Source organism: Aquarana catesbeiana, linkage group LG05 (genome assembly GCF_042186555.1).
Source record: "Aquarana catesbeiana isolate 2022-GZ linkage group LG05, ASM4218655v1, whole genome shotgun sequence".
In the NCBI taxonomy this organism is placed as follows: Eukaryota; Metazoa; Chordata; class Amphibia; order Anura; family Ranidae; genus Aquarana; species Aquarana catesbeiana.
Window position 1 is genome coordinate 293,877,845 of NC_133328.1, and position 16,848 is coordinate 293,894,692.

The window sequence follows — 16,848 nt, forward strand, 5'->3', positions numbered from 1 at the left end:
ACAAAAACAAAAAAAAAGTGGTGAGGTCCGAAGTGGGGGGCGGTCACCCCACTGGGATCAACAGGAGGGGACAATCCCCTACAGAGTGTAGAATCACCTATATCCCCGGTACAATGATGGGGGAAGGAGGGGGCAGTTCCTTCAGGTGTCCGGTGGGGACCTTCTAGCTGGTTGTGACCTTTGCGAGGACCACAACGGAGACAGGGGGCGGTTCATCTGATGTTGTGGGGAAGATGTGTGTGGTTCCCTGGAAATAATGCCCTGCTCCAGCAGTAGACCTTCTCCTTCTTGGAATGTGATGAAGAAGTAAGATTTGCCTTTGTAGTTGAAGGATAGTTTAAACGGGAATGACCATGTATATTTGATCCGTCAGTTGAGTAGTTGCTTTAGTAGTGGCTTCAGGTTTCTTCGTTTCTGTACGGTCGAGGGAGCAATGTGGTTGAATAGTTGTATTGGTACATTAAAGAGAAGCAGGTCCTGCTTGTTTCTGGCTGCCAGCATCAGTTTTTCTTTTATTTTGTAATAGTGTGGTTTAGCGATCACATCGCGCGGCAGGTCATCCGCCCTAGGAGCCGTCAGGACACAATGGATCCTATCTATTTCCATCTGATGAGGAGAAATATCTGAAATCAGGGTCTTCATGAGCGTCTGCATGGCGTCTTCTAGGTTCGTGATGGTTTCGGGGATCCCCCTAATGCGCACGTTGTAACGGCGCAATCTGTTCTTCAGATCTTCTATTTTTGCGTTAGCGTCTGCCAGCCTAACCTGGAGTTCTGTGAGCATTGTAGAATTTTGATTGACCCGTGCGGAGGTACTGTTTACTTTTGTTTCAATGGCCTCAAATCTGTCCCCTATGCTCTGGATATCTCTCTTGAGATCAGTAGTGATGATGGAACAGACTTTGGATAGCTCTTGCTGGAGCATGGTAGAGAATCGGGCTAGTAGGACTGCATCTCCGGCATATGGGACCTATGGGGGATTAGGTCTGGCTTGTTCAGGGCTGGGTTGGCTAAACAGCAGATCTGCCATTTCCACCATGTTCCTGTCCATTAAGGATGCTGGGGAGTCTGCAATCTCAGCAGCACAGAGTAAATTAGGAGGAGAAGGGGAGGGAGACAGTAAATATGACTCACCCCGCCTGTCAGCATCCTGCTCCCCAGAGGACTGTGAAGAGAATGGATCTCACACAGTCTCTCCCTGCTGTCCATATCCGGGTGGGTGTGAAGGAGACAGGGACTGAGAGGGGTCCGGTCCCGGGCTGCCTCGTGTCCCCTGTCCAGCCACCGCCATCTTGGAAGGCTGTGAAGGGTCAGGAGGGGGTGTGCCCCTCCGCTCCGATTTACTTGTTTGTATTGCCATTTTTTTGGCTGCCTGGATCCCCACCGCTGCATCACCCTTCTGGGGTGCTGGAATGGTGCTTGGGTGCTTGTTAGCTGTGCCTCTGCCCTCTGTGTGAGCGTTGTTTAGCCAGCGTTGCTCAGAGCTCTTTCACAGCATGTCCGATCCCGAGCCCGCGCGCATGTGCACTGTCTAGTGTGGACTTTAAGGGATTACCTCACACAAAAAAAGTGTGACATTCCCCAGGAAAAACATACCAGCCCCTTAAAGGAGAAGTACAGCCAAAGCTCATTTGGCTGTACGTCTCCTGTGGATCACAGGAGTGCAGTTTGTTTTGCGTTCCTGTGACCTGTTTTCAGCCAGCTGTCAGTTGACGTCACAGAGCCGGTCTAGGCTCGGGAAAGATCATGACCATATGTTGGGACCTGCCCACATTCCTGGACAGCCACCCGGCTCAGCCACTCACCGAGGCACCGAGTGCCTGAGCGAGCAGCTCCCACCCCTTCATAGCCCAATGCTCCAGTGAGCATGGGGGGGTGGGCACAGCAGACAGCGGTGACTGACAGTGACCAGCTCTCTGCTCAGGGAGCTCTGAGAACTTACCGATCGGCTGTGTTTTATCCCTCGACATCATTGATGTTGATGGGGACAAGGGCCTCATCCCCACAACCCTTGCCTGGTGGTTGTGGGAGAATGCTGGCTGGGGGTTTATTGGAATCTGGAAGCCCTCCCTATGTGAATTGGTAATAGGGTACATTGTACATCTACCATTTCACAAAAAAAGTGTCAGAAATGGTAAAAAAGACAAGAGACAGCTTGGGACAAGTCCTTTATTAAAAAATAAAAAAATAAAAATGTCCCGCGATGTAAATTCACGCCGCCCGATGGACCAAAAAAGAAAAAACAAAAAAAGCTGCAACCGTTCTGCCTCCATGGGAGGTCCCCGCCAACTGACTCTTCTTCTCTCTGACAGTTCTTATATAGCTAAGGGCGGAGCCACCCGTGACATAAATGGGTGACCCCGGCCCCTCTGATGCCTTCCCCGTGGCATCAGAGGGGGGCGGGGTCACCATTTACATCACCGAGTAGCCCCTCCCTCAGCTATATAATAACTGCCACAGCGAAGAAGCGTCGGTCGGCGGGCACCTCCCATGGAGGCGGAATGGTTTTCAGTCTGTCAGGTGGCATGAATTTACATCGCGGGACATTTTTATTTTTTTATTTTTTAATAAAGGACTTGTCCCAAGCTGTCTCTTGTCTTTTTTACCATTTATAACACTTTTTTTGTGAAATGGTAGGGGCACAATGTACCCCATTACCAATTCAAATAGGGGGAGGCTGGGATCTGGGGGTTCCCTTGTGAAAGGGGGCTTCCAGATTCCGATAAGCCTCCCCGCCCGCATACCCCCACAACCACCGGGCAAGGGTTGTGGGGATGAGGCCCTTGTCCCCATCAACATTTGGGGTCAGACCCCAAAGCACCCTCCCTATATTGAGGGCATGTGGCCTGGTATGGTTCAGGAGGGGGGCACTCTCTTGTCCCCCCTCTTTCCTGTGGCCTGCCATGTTGCGTGTTTGGATAAAACACCTGCCAGCCTGTCCCCATAATAAACGCCTGTCAGTGCCCATAACAGTGCCAATCAGTGCCCCATCAGTAGTGCCTGTCAGTGCCCCGTCGAAGTGCCAATCAGTGCCACTCAGTAATGCCTGTCAGTAGCTCCTCATCAGTGCTGCCTATCCAGTGCCACCTATCAGTGCCGCCTATCAGTGCCCATCAATGCCACCTATTAGTGGCCATCAGTTTTTTTTTCAGTTGTCAGTCTTTTTTCATTTATAGCGCAAAAATTAAAAACCACAGAGGTGATCAAATGCCACCAAAAGAAAACTCTATTTGTGGGAAGAAAATGATAATTTAGTTTGGGTACAGTGTTGCATGACCGCACAATAGTCATTCAAAGTGCAACAACGCTGAAAGCTAAAAATTGTCCAGGGCAGGAAGGCGGGAAAGTGCCTGGTATGGATATGGTTAAAGGATCTTGGCATTTTTAATATTTTACTTTAAGCTTTACTAAAATTGTTGCACCTCAGCAAACTGTTTTTTTTTTATTTTATTTTTACTTTAGCATATGTCCCCAAGGGCAGTGCCCAGCTTCCATGCCAGTTTTGTATTACTTTGATTATTAGACTAGAAAATGGCCATTATTGTTTTTAACATTCGCTTATTTTGTCTTCAGTGAGGTTCGGATTCAGCACCCAAACTTTTTTTTTTTTTTTTTTTGAACGCTTCACGAATTTGCGTGTCATCCTTGCGCAGGGGCCATGCTAATCTTCTCTGTATCGTTCCAATTTTAGTATATGTGCTGCCGAAGCAAGCACAGCACCCAAACTTTAATCATGTTTGCAGAACCTGCCCCAAATAAAACCCAGGTATGTTTAGCTCATCATTATTCACTATTTAAATTTGTACTGTAGTAAATTCAGTCTGTGCTAAATTCAAGTGGGGAACACATTTTTAAATGGGTCAACTTTGAGCTGTTTATGTTTCCTAAGTTTTGGCTATTTGTTGTTCAAATACTACTCTTCCCTGTTTAAAAGTGATATTTTATTTTGTTGTTAACTCTTGTTTAATCATAAAATTAGAGATGTTTAATCGGTGTCCTAAGGAAGTGTTGGTTATATACACTTATTGGTTGCTACCATGTTAGCCCATCTACTATGACTACTATATTTAAAGAAAACAAAAAAAAACCCTGCAAGACAATGGCATAATGTGCATACTAGCAGATTATGAAATACTTACCTAAGAATGAAGCTCCCGCAGCCCGACCTGGTAAGCGCTAAGGGGGCTGGCATGTTTCGCCGTTTCTACCAGGGTCGCTGGCTCTGGCGCTGTGAGTGGCCGGAGCCGCAATGACATCACAGCAAGTTCCAGCATGATACGCTGGACCTTCGCCGCACCTTCACTGTGCATGCACCTCTGACGTCAGCGGCTGCATGCAGGGTGAATATCTCCTAAACTGTGTAGGTTTAGGAGATATTAATTTTACCTACAGGTAAGCCTTATTATAGCCTTATTATAGGCTTACCTGTAGGTAAAAATGTCCAAGCGGAGTATACAACCGCTTTAAGTTGATTTTGGAACTCAGACATAGGATGTTACATGCATATGGATCTGTATAATAAAAAAATATAACAATAGCAGTAAAGTATAACAGCTGAGATGTCATTTTTCAAATTCGTTGTTGTCAATGGACAAGAGCATTCTTCTTTGGAAGCTCTGGTGAACAAGAAGAACTATGATATACAGTAATTGGTGTTGTTGAATCTTGGCTTCATTCTTCTCATGACTGGGCTATTAGTATTCCTGGCTGTGCTATCTTTTCAAAAGCCCGGGTAAAACAGAGGGGTGGTGCTGTCTGTCTCTATCTGAGAAGTGATCTCAAAGTGAGTGTGAAAGAGGACCTAGTTGATGTAGAGTGTGATGAGTCTGAAGAATTATGGGTGGAACTGTACGTGGGTGTGTGTACTACAAAGGTTGTAGGTGTGAACAGAAAAGATATTCTCCTGTACGCGTGTCGGCAACCTTAGTAGAAGGTGGTAGTATTTTCAGATGATATAGTAAAATGTGTAAAAAGACCATGTGTGTCCTGCTGCCTAAACTGAGGGGGAATTTCAAATAGACTAAGTAGGAAAGGAGAAAAAAGGTGCGTGACCTAACGCATGAATCAAGATAATAGAGTTTATTCTAAACAAATAGATAAATACAAGGAAAATACTACGTGTTCATAAATAAGTTACAATATTCTCATTCGATAAAATAGTAAAAGTTGATGCCTATGCAAGGGTAAAAGCTGAATAAATGGCTAATGCGTTTTGAGGGGTTTCCTCTTCATCAGAGCCTTGGAAGATAAAACCTGGTCTGTATAATGTGGTAGGTTTATATAGAGAGGAACGACTGGATGGGAGATGTATCACATGATAGATGATGTATTTCACTAGTGGGATTCTCCTTTATTCTAGTAGTATTCCATTCCACATCACAGTGCTCTATATAAGACAGATACCAAATATGTATAGGTAGAATTGCAGACACTATTCATAATGATAGAACCATCATAGTATAAAGTGTGTGTATATGAAAAAGTTAATATTAACAGAATAAAATGTAATTAAAAATATATATAAAATATATATTAAAAGTATATAATAAAAACATATAAATATAACACATATAAACCGACACTCGCCCGTGTATTTGTAAATATATGTGACAAGTAGGGATGAGCCGAACACCCCCCCAGTTCGGTTTGCATCAGAACATGCAAACAGGCAAAAAAATTCATTCGAACGCGTGAACACCGTTAAAGTCTATGGGACACGAATATGAATAATCAAAAGTGCTTATTTTAAAGGCTTATATGCAAGTTATTGTCATAAAAAGTGTTTGGGGACCTGGGTCCTGCCCCAGGGGACATGTATCAATGCAAAAAGAAGTTTTAAAAACGGACGTTTTTTTCAGGAGCAGTGATTTTAATAATGCTTAAAGTGAAACAATAAGTGAAATATTCCTTTAAATTTCGTACCCTGGGGGGTGTCTATAGTATGCCTGTAAAGGGGTGCATGTTTCCCGTATTTAGAACAGTCTGACAGCAAAATGACACTTCAAAGGAAAAAAAGTAATTTAAAACTACTCGTGGCTATAATGAATTGTCAGTCCGACAATACACATAAAAGTTCATTGATAAAAACGGCATGGGATTTCCCCACAGGGGAACCCCAAACCAAAATAAAAATGTGTGGGGGTCCCCCTAAATTCCATACCAGGCCCTTCAGGTCTTGTATGGATATTAAGGAGAACCCCGTGCCAAAATTCCATACCAGGCCCTTCAGGTCTGGTATGGATATTAAGGGGAACCCTGCAGCCAAAACTAAAAAAAAAAATGGCGTGGGGGTTCCCCTTAAAATCCATACCAGACCCTTGAGGTCTGGTATGGATTTTAAGGGGAACCCCGCACCAAAATTTAAAAAAAAAATGACGTGGGGTCCCCCAAAAATCCATACCAGACCCTTATCCGAGCATGCAACCTGGCAGGCCACAGGAAAAGAGGGGGGGACTTGAGACCACCCCTCCTGAACCATACCAGGCCACATGCCCTCAACATTGGCAGGGTGCTTTGAGGTAGCCCCCCAAAGCACCTTGTCCCCATGTTAATGGGGAGAAGGGCCTCATCCCCACAACCCTTGCCCGTTGGTTGTGGGGGTCGGCGGGCGGGGGGCTTATCGGAATCTGGAAGCCCCCTTTAACAAGGGGACACCTAGATCCCGGCCCCCCCTATGTGAATTGGTAATGGGGTACGAATGTACCCCTACCATTTCACAAAAAAAGTGTCAAAAAGGTTAAAAAACACAAGAGACGGTTTTTGACAAGTCCTTTATTAATTTCTTCTTCTTTCCGCTTCTTCTTCCATCTTCTTTCTTCTGGTGTTCTCTCAGTGTTCTTCTTCTTCCTTCATCTTCTTCTTCATCTTTTTCTTCTCCATCTTCTTCTTCCTCCGCTCTTCTCATCCCGCATCTTCCTCCAGGCTTCTTCTCTGTTCCCTCCGCATGATCCGCCTCAGTGGGAGTCTTCAGCCATGTGACCCTTCACTTCTTCTGACATTTCTTATATAACGGAGGGCGGGTCCACCCGGTGACCCCCCCTCTGACGCACGGGGAATTCACGGGACTTCCCTGAGGCTTTCCCCGTCTTGTCAGAGGGGGGCGGGGTCACCCGGTTACTTTTTGCATTGATACATGTCCCCTGGGGCAGGACCCAGGTCCCCAAACAATTTTTATGACAATACCATGCATATAAGCCTTTAAATTTAGCACTTTTGATCTCTCCCATAGACTTTTAAAGGGTGTTCCGCAGCTTTCGAATTTGCCGTGAACACCCCAAATTGTTCGCTGTTCGGCGAACTGGTGAACAGCCGACGTTCGAGTCGAACTCATGTTCGACACGAACTTGAAGCTCATCCCTAGTGACAAGTAGACTCCTACATGGTTCAATGAGACACATGCATCGAAGTATTGATATTAAGCATTGTTGCAGACATGAAATATGAAAATGAAACACTGAAGTTACAGAAGTTATACTCATTGGAGTGAATTGATTAAAATATATAAAATAATAAAAAAAAAAAAAAAATATATATATATATATATATATATATATATATATATATATATATATATATATATATATATAAACACATATGTATATTCTGTAGCAATGATAATAGAAATCATAGTACATAAACGCACAGACATATATCCATATACATGTACGCAAATGCGTATGGATGTGCAGAGTGAACCAAACCTATATGATCATACAGGCTGACTCATGCAATGAGAGAAGATGAATGGGCTAAGTTGGTAGTACAGATCACAGTGATGATCTAAAAGGCGATGCAAGGCTGACTAGCTGCATAATGCCATAATGCAAGGTTGTGACAGGATATATTTGTTTACTAAATAAAGTGTGTCAGTTTCAAGTGAACAGGATGTCAAAAGGATTGGTAGATAAAGAGGGTAACATGTTTTCTAAAACCCACTTCAAACCAAGTGCCGGGAATTCCTACCTTCGCACTAAAAGTCACCATCACCCAAAATGGAGTCATAACATCCCATACAGGCAATTCTGCAGGCTAAGGAGAACAAGTCTACTCCAAATATTGGATACAGTATGCTAAAGGCCATTCAGATAACACAGAAAAAGATGCCATAACAACTCAAAAAAACAAATGGACCTGCAACAAGCAAGATTTCTCTAATTCCATTAAATTCAGTACCCAATTTAGAACAAAGGCATTTAATATCCAACAAGCAATTCAGTGTAATTGGAATATCTTGAAACAAGATCCTATCTTGAACCAAGTCCTGACCTTCAGACCTGAAGTTGTGTTCCGTAGACCTAGAGACCTCAGGAGTTTGGTAGCACTGAGTAGAATACGCAAAGCCCCAAATGTAACAACGATCTCTAACTGTCCCTGGACATCAATATTCGATCAAAAAGGAACTATAAATGTGGAGTCAAGAACTGTGGGGCCTGCGCGTACATGTCATACCGCAAAAAAAGAGGTGGTGGGGTCCGATGGCCATAGCCACAGAATTGGTGAATTCATTAATAGTGGTACCTCGTACTTGATCTATGTTTTTTTTTTGCTAGAAAATTACTTAGAACCCTCAAACATTATATATTTATTTTTTCTAACACTCTAGAGAATAAAATGGCGGTTGTTGCAATACTTTCTGTCACACCGTATTTGCGCAGCAGTCTTACAAGCTCACTTTTTTTGGAAAAAATACACTTTTTTGGATAAAAAAAATAAGACAAGAGTAAGGTTAGCCCAATAGTTTTTTATATTGTGAAAGATAATGTTACGCCAAATAAATTGATACCCAACATTTCACGCTTCAAAATTGCGCCCGCTCGTGTAATGGCGACAAACTTTTACCCCTAAAAATCTCCATAGGCGACCATTAAAAAATGCTACAGGTTGCATGTTTTGAGTTACAGAGGAGGTCTAGTGCTAGAATTATTGCTCTCGCTCTACAGATGGCGGCGATAACCTCACATGTATGGTTTGAACATCGTTTTCATATGCGGGCGCTTCTCACGTATGCGTTCGCTCCTGCATGTGAGCTCGGCTGGGTGAGGCGCGTTTAATTTTTTTTTGTCTTATTTATTTTACATTTTATTTTTTATTTTTACACTGTTCTTTTAAAAAAAAATGTGTTACATTTATTCCTATTACAAAGAATGTAAATATCCCTTGTAATGGAAAAAAAGCATGACAGGACCTCCTAAATATGAGATCTGGGGTCAAAAAGACCTCAGATCTTATATTTACACTAAAATGCAATTTTAAAAAATGGTCCTTTACGAACTATGGGTGGAAGTGACATTTTGACATTGCTTTCGCCCTGAAATGATATGGAGATGGGTGGGGCAGGAGAGGCAGGAGAGCGGACCCGATCGCCGCCGCCGATGACTCCGGTAAGTGACGGAGGGCACCGGAGCACGGCAGGAGGGGGAGGGCCCTCTCCCACCTCCGATAAAAGTGATTCCATGGCGAATCCGCTGCAGAGACCACTTTACCACTTTTATCTTGAAGCAGACCACCCGCTGAAGAAGAGGATACCGGGGTTATAGCTATAATCTGATTTCTTTTTATGAGGAGGTAAGTAAAATCTTGGACAGAGGGGTGGCGGTGGTATACCTGGATTTTGCAAAAGCATTTAACACAGTTCCCCACACACTGGTCATGTGTAAGGTAAAGTCTACAGGCTTGGAAAGATAAATTTGTAAATGGATAGAAAACTGGCTAAAAGACAGAATTCAGAGAGTAGTGGTTAATGATTCTTACTCTGAATGGTCTAAGTTTATCAGTGGTGTACCCCAAAGTTCAGTGCTGGGACCCTTACTTTTTAATATCTTAATAAATGCTATAGGGCAGGGATATGCAATTAGCAGACTACCCGCTGTTGCAAAACTACAAGTCCCATCATGCCTTTGGGTGTCATGCTTGTGGTTGTCAGATTCTTGCTATGCCTCATGGGACTTGTAGTTCTGCAACAGCTGGAGGTCCGCTAATTGCATATCCCTGATAAAGGATCTGGGATTAAAAGTACCATGTCTGTCTTTGCAGATGACACTAAGCTATGCAGTGGAATAACGTCTAATTGAGCAACTAATTGGTAAATGAGGTTTAATATTGATAAATGTAAAGTTATGCACTTGGGGGCTAAGAATATGCATGCATCATACATACTAGGGGGAGTACAACTGGGTGGATCAATGGTGGAGAAGGATCTGGGGGTTTGGGTAGATCATAAGCTCAATAATAGCATGCAATGCCAAGCTGCGGTCTCCAAAGTGAGCAAAGTCCTTCCTTGTATTAACCACTTGCCGACCGCCTAACGTAGATATACTGTGGCAGAATGGCACAGGCAGGTAAAATCACGTACCTGGTACATGATTTGCCTCCTGCGGGCAGGGGGCACATCGTGCCTGCCCCCCGTGCCCGAGGCAGTCGGCATCGCTTACGAGGGATCCATGCTGAGGGGGAGGCCACTAATTCTTGGCCACCCCCTCGCGATTCCTCCCAAGGAATGAAAATCTTCCTCTGCTGCTGTAATGTAAACAGCGGCAGAGGAAGTGATGTCATCTCTCCTCGTGAAGCCTTTTCGTTCCGGCGCAGAGGAGAGAAGACATCCAAGTAAATGCACCAACACAACACTTACAGTAGAACACTCTAGGCACACTTTTCACTCCCCGATCACCCCCTGTACCTCCTTGTCACGGTGACACCAATAGCAGTTTTTTTTTTTTACTGATTACTGCATTGGTGTCATTTTGTGACAGTTATAAGTGGTAGGGCAGTTAGTGTTAGGCCCCTTTAGGTCTAGGGTACCCCCTAACCCTCCTAATAAAGTTTTAACCCCTTGATCACCCCCCGTTGCCAGTGTCACTAAGCGATCGTTTTTCTGATTGCTGTATTAGTGTCACAGGTGACGCTAGTTAGGGAGGTAAGTATTTAGGTTCGCCGTCAGTGTTTTATAGCGTCAGGGACCCCCATATACTACCTAATAAAAGGTTTTAACCCCCTGATTGCCCCCTAGTTAACCCTTTCACCAGTGATCACCGTATAACTGTTACAGGTGACGCTGGTTAGTTAGTTTATTTTTTATAGTGTCAGGGCACCCGCCGTTTATTAGCTAATAAAGGTTTAACCCCCTGATCACCCAGCGGGTGATACAAGTTAGATTTTAGGGTCAGATAGGGTCTGCATCTCCCCAGGCAGCGTCAGGTTAGTGCCAGTACCGCTAACACCCACGCATGCAGCATACACCTCCGTTAGTGGTATAGTATCTGAACGGATCAATATCTGATCCGATCAGATCTAAACTAGCGTCCCCAGCAGTTTAGGGTTCCCAAAAACGCAGTGTTAGCGGGATCAGCCCAGATACCTGCTAGCACCTGCGTTTTGCCCCTCCGCCCAGCCCAGCCCACCCAAGTGCAGTATCGATCGATCACTGTCACTTACAAAACACTAAACACATAACTGCAGCTTTCGCAGAGTCAGGCCTGATCCCTGCGATCGCTAACAGTTTTTTTGGTAGCGTTTTGATACAGTCGCTAACAGTCAGGAGCTTTTTTTCCTGTGAGTCTCACTAGTGTACCACTAAATTTAGAGCCCAAAATGGCAAATCAAAGGTACAGTAGTGAAGAGGCCTACAAGTTTCTGAGCATGAAAGATAATGAAGAGGAAGTCACTCATCTGTCAGATTCAGGCTCAGTATACGATCCTGTAGACGACAGCGGCTCCAAGACAGATAGCTCAGACGACGGAGTTGTGGTCCCTGCCAAGGTCAGGCATACCGGACCTCAATCTTCTTCTGCTATTGTTGAGGTGCAGGAACCGCTTGTCCCTCATATGGAGCAGAGCAGTACTAGCGCCCCTTTCCTTATGGTGAACTGGCAAGCACCAGCGGCCTAATACACCCTGGTCATAGTCAAGCCAGCACTGCAGTAACACTTGGTGACGTGGCAAGTCCCATAAGTGCAGTTCAAGCTGGTGAGGTGGCAAGCACAAGTAGTGTCCCGCTGCCACCAAGAAGAAGACAAACGCAGGCCCATCGTGTCCATAGTGCCCTTCCTGCTGCATTCGCCAATCCTAATTGGGAACCCACCACTTCTGCAGCACTCATACTTCCCCCATTTACATCCCCAACCAAATGCAGTCGGCTGCATGAGAGGCATTTTCTTTATGTCCTCCCGAGTACCCTTACCCAACGAACCCCCCCCCCCAAAAAGATGTCGTGTCTGCAGCAAGCGCAGATATAGGCATGACACCCGCTATTATTGTCCCTCCTGTCCTGACAATCCTGGTCTTTGCATTGGTGAATGTTTTGAACGCTACCATACACTAGTTGAGTATTAGCGTAGGGTACAGCATTGCACAGACTGGGCACACTTTCACAGGGTCTCCTAAGATGCCATCGCATTTTGAGAGACCCGAACCTGGAACCGAACCATTACAGTTATAAAAGTTACAGTTACAAAAAAAAGTGTAAAAAAAAAAAAAAAGTAAAAAAAAACAAAACAAAAAAATATATAAAATAAAAAAAACAAAAATAGTTGTCATTTTATTGTTCTCTCCCTCTCTATTCTCTCTCTATTCTCTATTCTGCTCTTTTTTACTGTATTCTATTCTGCAATGTTTTATTGTTATTATGTTTTATCCTGTTTGCTTTTCAGGTTCAGCATTTATTTATCTTGACAGCAACAGCGTTCGTTCCCACAATACATAAAGCCATGACTCCAGTGCTGTCGGAGGTGATATATGCCGAAGCATGGGGGCAGCAGGGGCGGAGGAGCGATTTGCTCCTAACTTTTGGGGCATATGCCCCCATGCTTCGGCATATATAAATGGTGCATGTATGCCCATCATTAGAAGTGGGTGGATGAAGGGAGGTATTCTAATGGTGGGCATACCCACCGATCAATCTCTCTTTTTCATTCAGCCCACAGGCTGCATAAAAAAAAGATTACAATATATGCCCAACAAGCACCAGCAACGTACTGGTATGTTGCCGGACTTTGAGTGGTTATACCAGAATGATGCCTGCAGGTTTAGGTATCATCTTGGTATCATTCTTTTCAGCCAGCAGTTGGCTTTCATGTAAAAGCAATCGCAGTGGCTAATTAGCCTCTAGACCACTTTTACAAGCAGTGGGAGGGAATCCCCCCCCCACCATCTTTCATGTTTTTCTCTGGCTCTCCTGTCCCAACAGGGAACCTGAGAATGCAGCCGGTGATTCGGAGAGCTGACCATAGCACTGATCAGAGACCAGAATGGCTCCAATCATCTCTATGGCCTAAGAAACCGGAAGCTACGAGCATTTCATGACTTAGATTTCGCCGGATGTAAACAGCACCATTGGGAAATTGGGAAAGCATTTTATCACACTAATCTTGGTGTGGTCAGATGCTTTGAGGGCAGAGGAGAGATCTAGGGTCTAATAGACCCCAGTTTTTTTCAAAAAAGAGTACTTGTCACTACCTATTGCTATTATAGGGGATATTTACATTCCCTGACATAACAATAAAAATGATTAAAAAAATGAAAGGAACAGTTTAAAAATAAGATAAAAAAGCAAAAAAAAAGAAAGAAAAGGAAAAAAAAAGCACCCCTGTCCCCCCCTGCTCTCGCGCAAAGGCGAACGAGATCAAATGTAAACAGCAATTGCACCATGCATATGAGGTATCACCGTGAAGGTCAGATCGAGGGCAGTCATTTTAGCAGTAGACCTCCTCTGTAAATCTAAAGTGGTAACCTGTAAAGGCTTGTAAAGGCTTTTAAAAATGTATGTCGTGTCGGCACTGCACGTTTGTGCGCAATTTTAAAGCATGTCGTGTTTGGTATCCATGTACTCAGCCTAAGATCATCTTTTTTATTTCATCAAACATTTGGGCAATATAGTGTGTTTTAATGAATTAAAATTTAAAAAGTGTGTTTTTTCCCCAAAAAATGTGTTTAATAAAAATCGCTGCGCAAATACTGTGTGAAAAAAAAAATGAAACACCCACCATTTTAATCTGTAGGGCCTTTGCTTTAACAAAAATATATAATGTTTGGGGGTTCAAAGTAATTTTCTTGCAAAAAAAATATTTTTTCATGTAAACCAATAGTGTCAGAAAGGGCTTTGTCTTCAAGTGGTTAGAAGAGTGGGTGATGTGTGACATACGCTTCTAAATGTTGTGCATAAAATGCTAGGACAGTTCAAAACTCCCCCAAATGACCCCTGAAAAGTAGACACCCCAAGCTGTTTGCTGAGAGGCATGTCGAGTCCATGGAATATTTTATATTGTGACACAAGTTGCGGGAAAAAGACAAATTTTTTTTTTCACAAAGTTGTCACTAAAATTATATATTGCTCAAACATGCCATGGGCATATGTGGAATTACACCCCAAAATACATTCTGTTTCTTCTCCTGAGTACGGTGATACCACATGTGTGAGACTTTTCAGGAGCCTAGCCGCGTACGGGACCCCGAAAACCAAGCACCGCCTTCAGGCTTTCTAAGGGTGTAAATTTTTGATTTCACTCCTCACTGCCTATCACAGTTTCGGAGGCCATGGAATGCCCAGATGGCACAAACCCCCCACAAATGACCCATTTTGGAAAGTAGACACCCCAAGCTATTTGTTGAGATGTATGGTGAGTATTTTGCAGACCTCGCTTTTTGTCACAAAGTTTTGAAAATTGAAAAAAGAAAAAAAAAGAAATTTTTCTTTTCTTTCTTCATTTTCAAAAACAAATGAGAGCTGCAAAATACTCACCATGCCTCTCAGCAAATAGCTTGGGGTGTCTACTTTCCAAAATGGAGTCATTTGGGGGGGGGGGGGTTGTGCCATATTGGCATTTTATGACCTTCGAAACTGTGATAGGTAGTGAGGAGTGAAATCAAATATTTACGCCCTTAGAAATTCTGAAGGCGGTGATTGGTTTTCGGGGCCCCGTACGCAGCTAGTCTCCCAAAAAGTCCCACACATGTGGTATCCCCATACTCAGGAGAAGCAGCAGAATGTATTTTGGGATGTAATTTCACATATTCCCATGGCATGTTTGAGCAATATATCATTTAGTGACAACTTTGTGCAAAAAAAAAAAAAAGTTTGTCATTTTCCCGCAACTTGTGTCAAAATATAAAAATGGGGTCATTTGGGGGGGTTTTAACTGTGCTGGCATTTTATGGGCTTCAAAACTGTGATAGGTAGTGAGGAGTGAAATCAAAAATTTACGCCCTTAGAAATCCTGAAGGCAGTGCTTGGTTTTCGGGGCCCTGTACGCGGCTAGGCTCCCAAAAAGTCCCACACATGTGGTATTCCCGTACTCAGGAGAATCAGCAGAATGTATTTTGGGGTGCAATTCCACATATGCCCAAGGCCTGTGTGAGCAATATATCATTTAGTGACAACTTTTTGTAAATGTTTTTTTTTTGTCATTATTCAATCACTTGGGACAAAAAAAATAATATTCAATGGGCTCACCATGCCTCTCAGCAATTTCCTTGGGGTGTCTACTTTCCAAAATGGGGTAATTTGGGGGGTTTGTACTGCCCTGCCATTTTAGCACCTCAAGAAATGAGATAGGCCGTCATAAACTAAAAGCTGTGTAAATTCCAGAAAATGTACCCTAGTTTGTAGGCGCTATAACTGCGCAACCCAATAAATATACGCTTATTGACATTTTTTTTACCAAAGACATGTGGCTGAATACATTTTGGACTAAATGTATGACTAAAATTGAGTTTATTGGATTTTTTTTATAACAAAAAGTAGAAAATATCATTTTTTTTTCAAAATTTTCGATCTTTTTCCATTTATAGCACAAAAAATAAAAACCACAGAAGTGATCAAATACCATCAAAAGAAAGCTCTATTTGTGGGAACAAAAGGACGCAAATTTTGTTTGGGTACAGCATATCGTGACCGCGCAATTAGCAGTTAAAGTGACGCAGTGCCAAATTGTAAAAAAGTGCTCTGGTCAGGAAGAGGGTAAATCCTTCCGGGACTGAAGTGGTTAAGAGAGGTATGAACTCCAGAGAGAGAGATATCATTTTGCCCCTGCAAAAATCAAAAATCAAATACAAAAAGTAAGACCTCATCTGGAATATGCAGTTCAGTTTTGGGCACCAGTTCTCAAAAAGGATATTGGCAGTGGCGTCACTAGGGTTGGTGTCACCCCCCCAGCATGACAGGCAGTATTGCACTGAGCAGGCTAGCGCATTATGTGCCTCTCACGCCCCCCCCAGCCTGCAGCAGTGCTAATTGATAGTGTCACCCAGGGCATTCATCTCAGAAAAAAGGTGCAGAAACTCAACCACGCTCCACACCTTTCCCCAAGTAGGGGGGTGGAGGGTTGAGTGTGCCACAGCAGCTGGGAGTGGGAGGGTCCTTAAGGGTCATTAAATACTATGAGGGTGCTACATTCAGAGGTCAGAGTTCAGGTGGGTGCAGGGTGCAGAGTTCAGGTGGGTGCAGGGTGCAGAGTTCAGGTGGGTGCAGATTTCAGGTGGGTGCAGGGTGCAGAGTTCAGGTGGGTGCAGAGTTCAGGTGGGTGCAGAGTGCAGAGTTCAGGTGGGTGCAGAGTTCAGGTGGGTGCAGGGTTCAGAGTTCAGGTGAGTGCAGGGTGCAGAGTGCAGGTGGGTGCAGAGTTCAGGTGTGTGCAGAGTTCAGGTTTGTGCAGGGTACAGAGTTCAGGTGGGTGATAGATGCAGAGTGCAGGTGGGTGCAGAGTTTAGCTGGGTGCAGGGTGCAGAGCTTAGGTGGGTGCAGGGTGCAGAGTTTAGGTGGGTGCAGGGTGCAGAGTTTAGGTGGGTGCAGGGTGCATAGTTCAGGTGGGTGCAGAGTTTAGGTGGGTGCAGGGTGCAGAGTTCAGATGGGTGCAGGGTGCAG

At 44.0% G+C, this 16,848-nt stretch overlaps 1 long non-coding RNA gene and 1 other non-coding gene across 2 annotated transcripts in view; one reads left to right on the top strand and one right to left on the bottom strand.

Annotated features, from left to right (window-relative positions):
• LOC141145879 (uncharacterized) overlaps window positions 1-16,848 on the top strand; it is a 164,169-nt gene that overhangs the window by 113,594 nt on the left and 33,727 nt on the right. The window lies entirely within an intron of this gene.
• LOC141146515 (U6 spliceosomal RNA) lies at window positions 3,608-3,714 on the bottom strand. Its single transcript, XR_012244912.1, has one exon. It is a non-coding gene; the product is annotated as a U6 spliceosomal RNA (small nuclear RNA).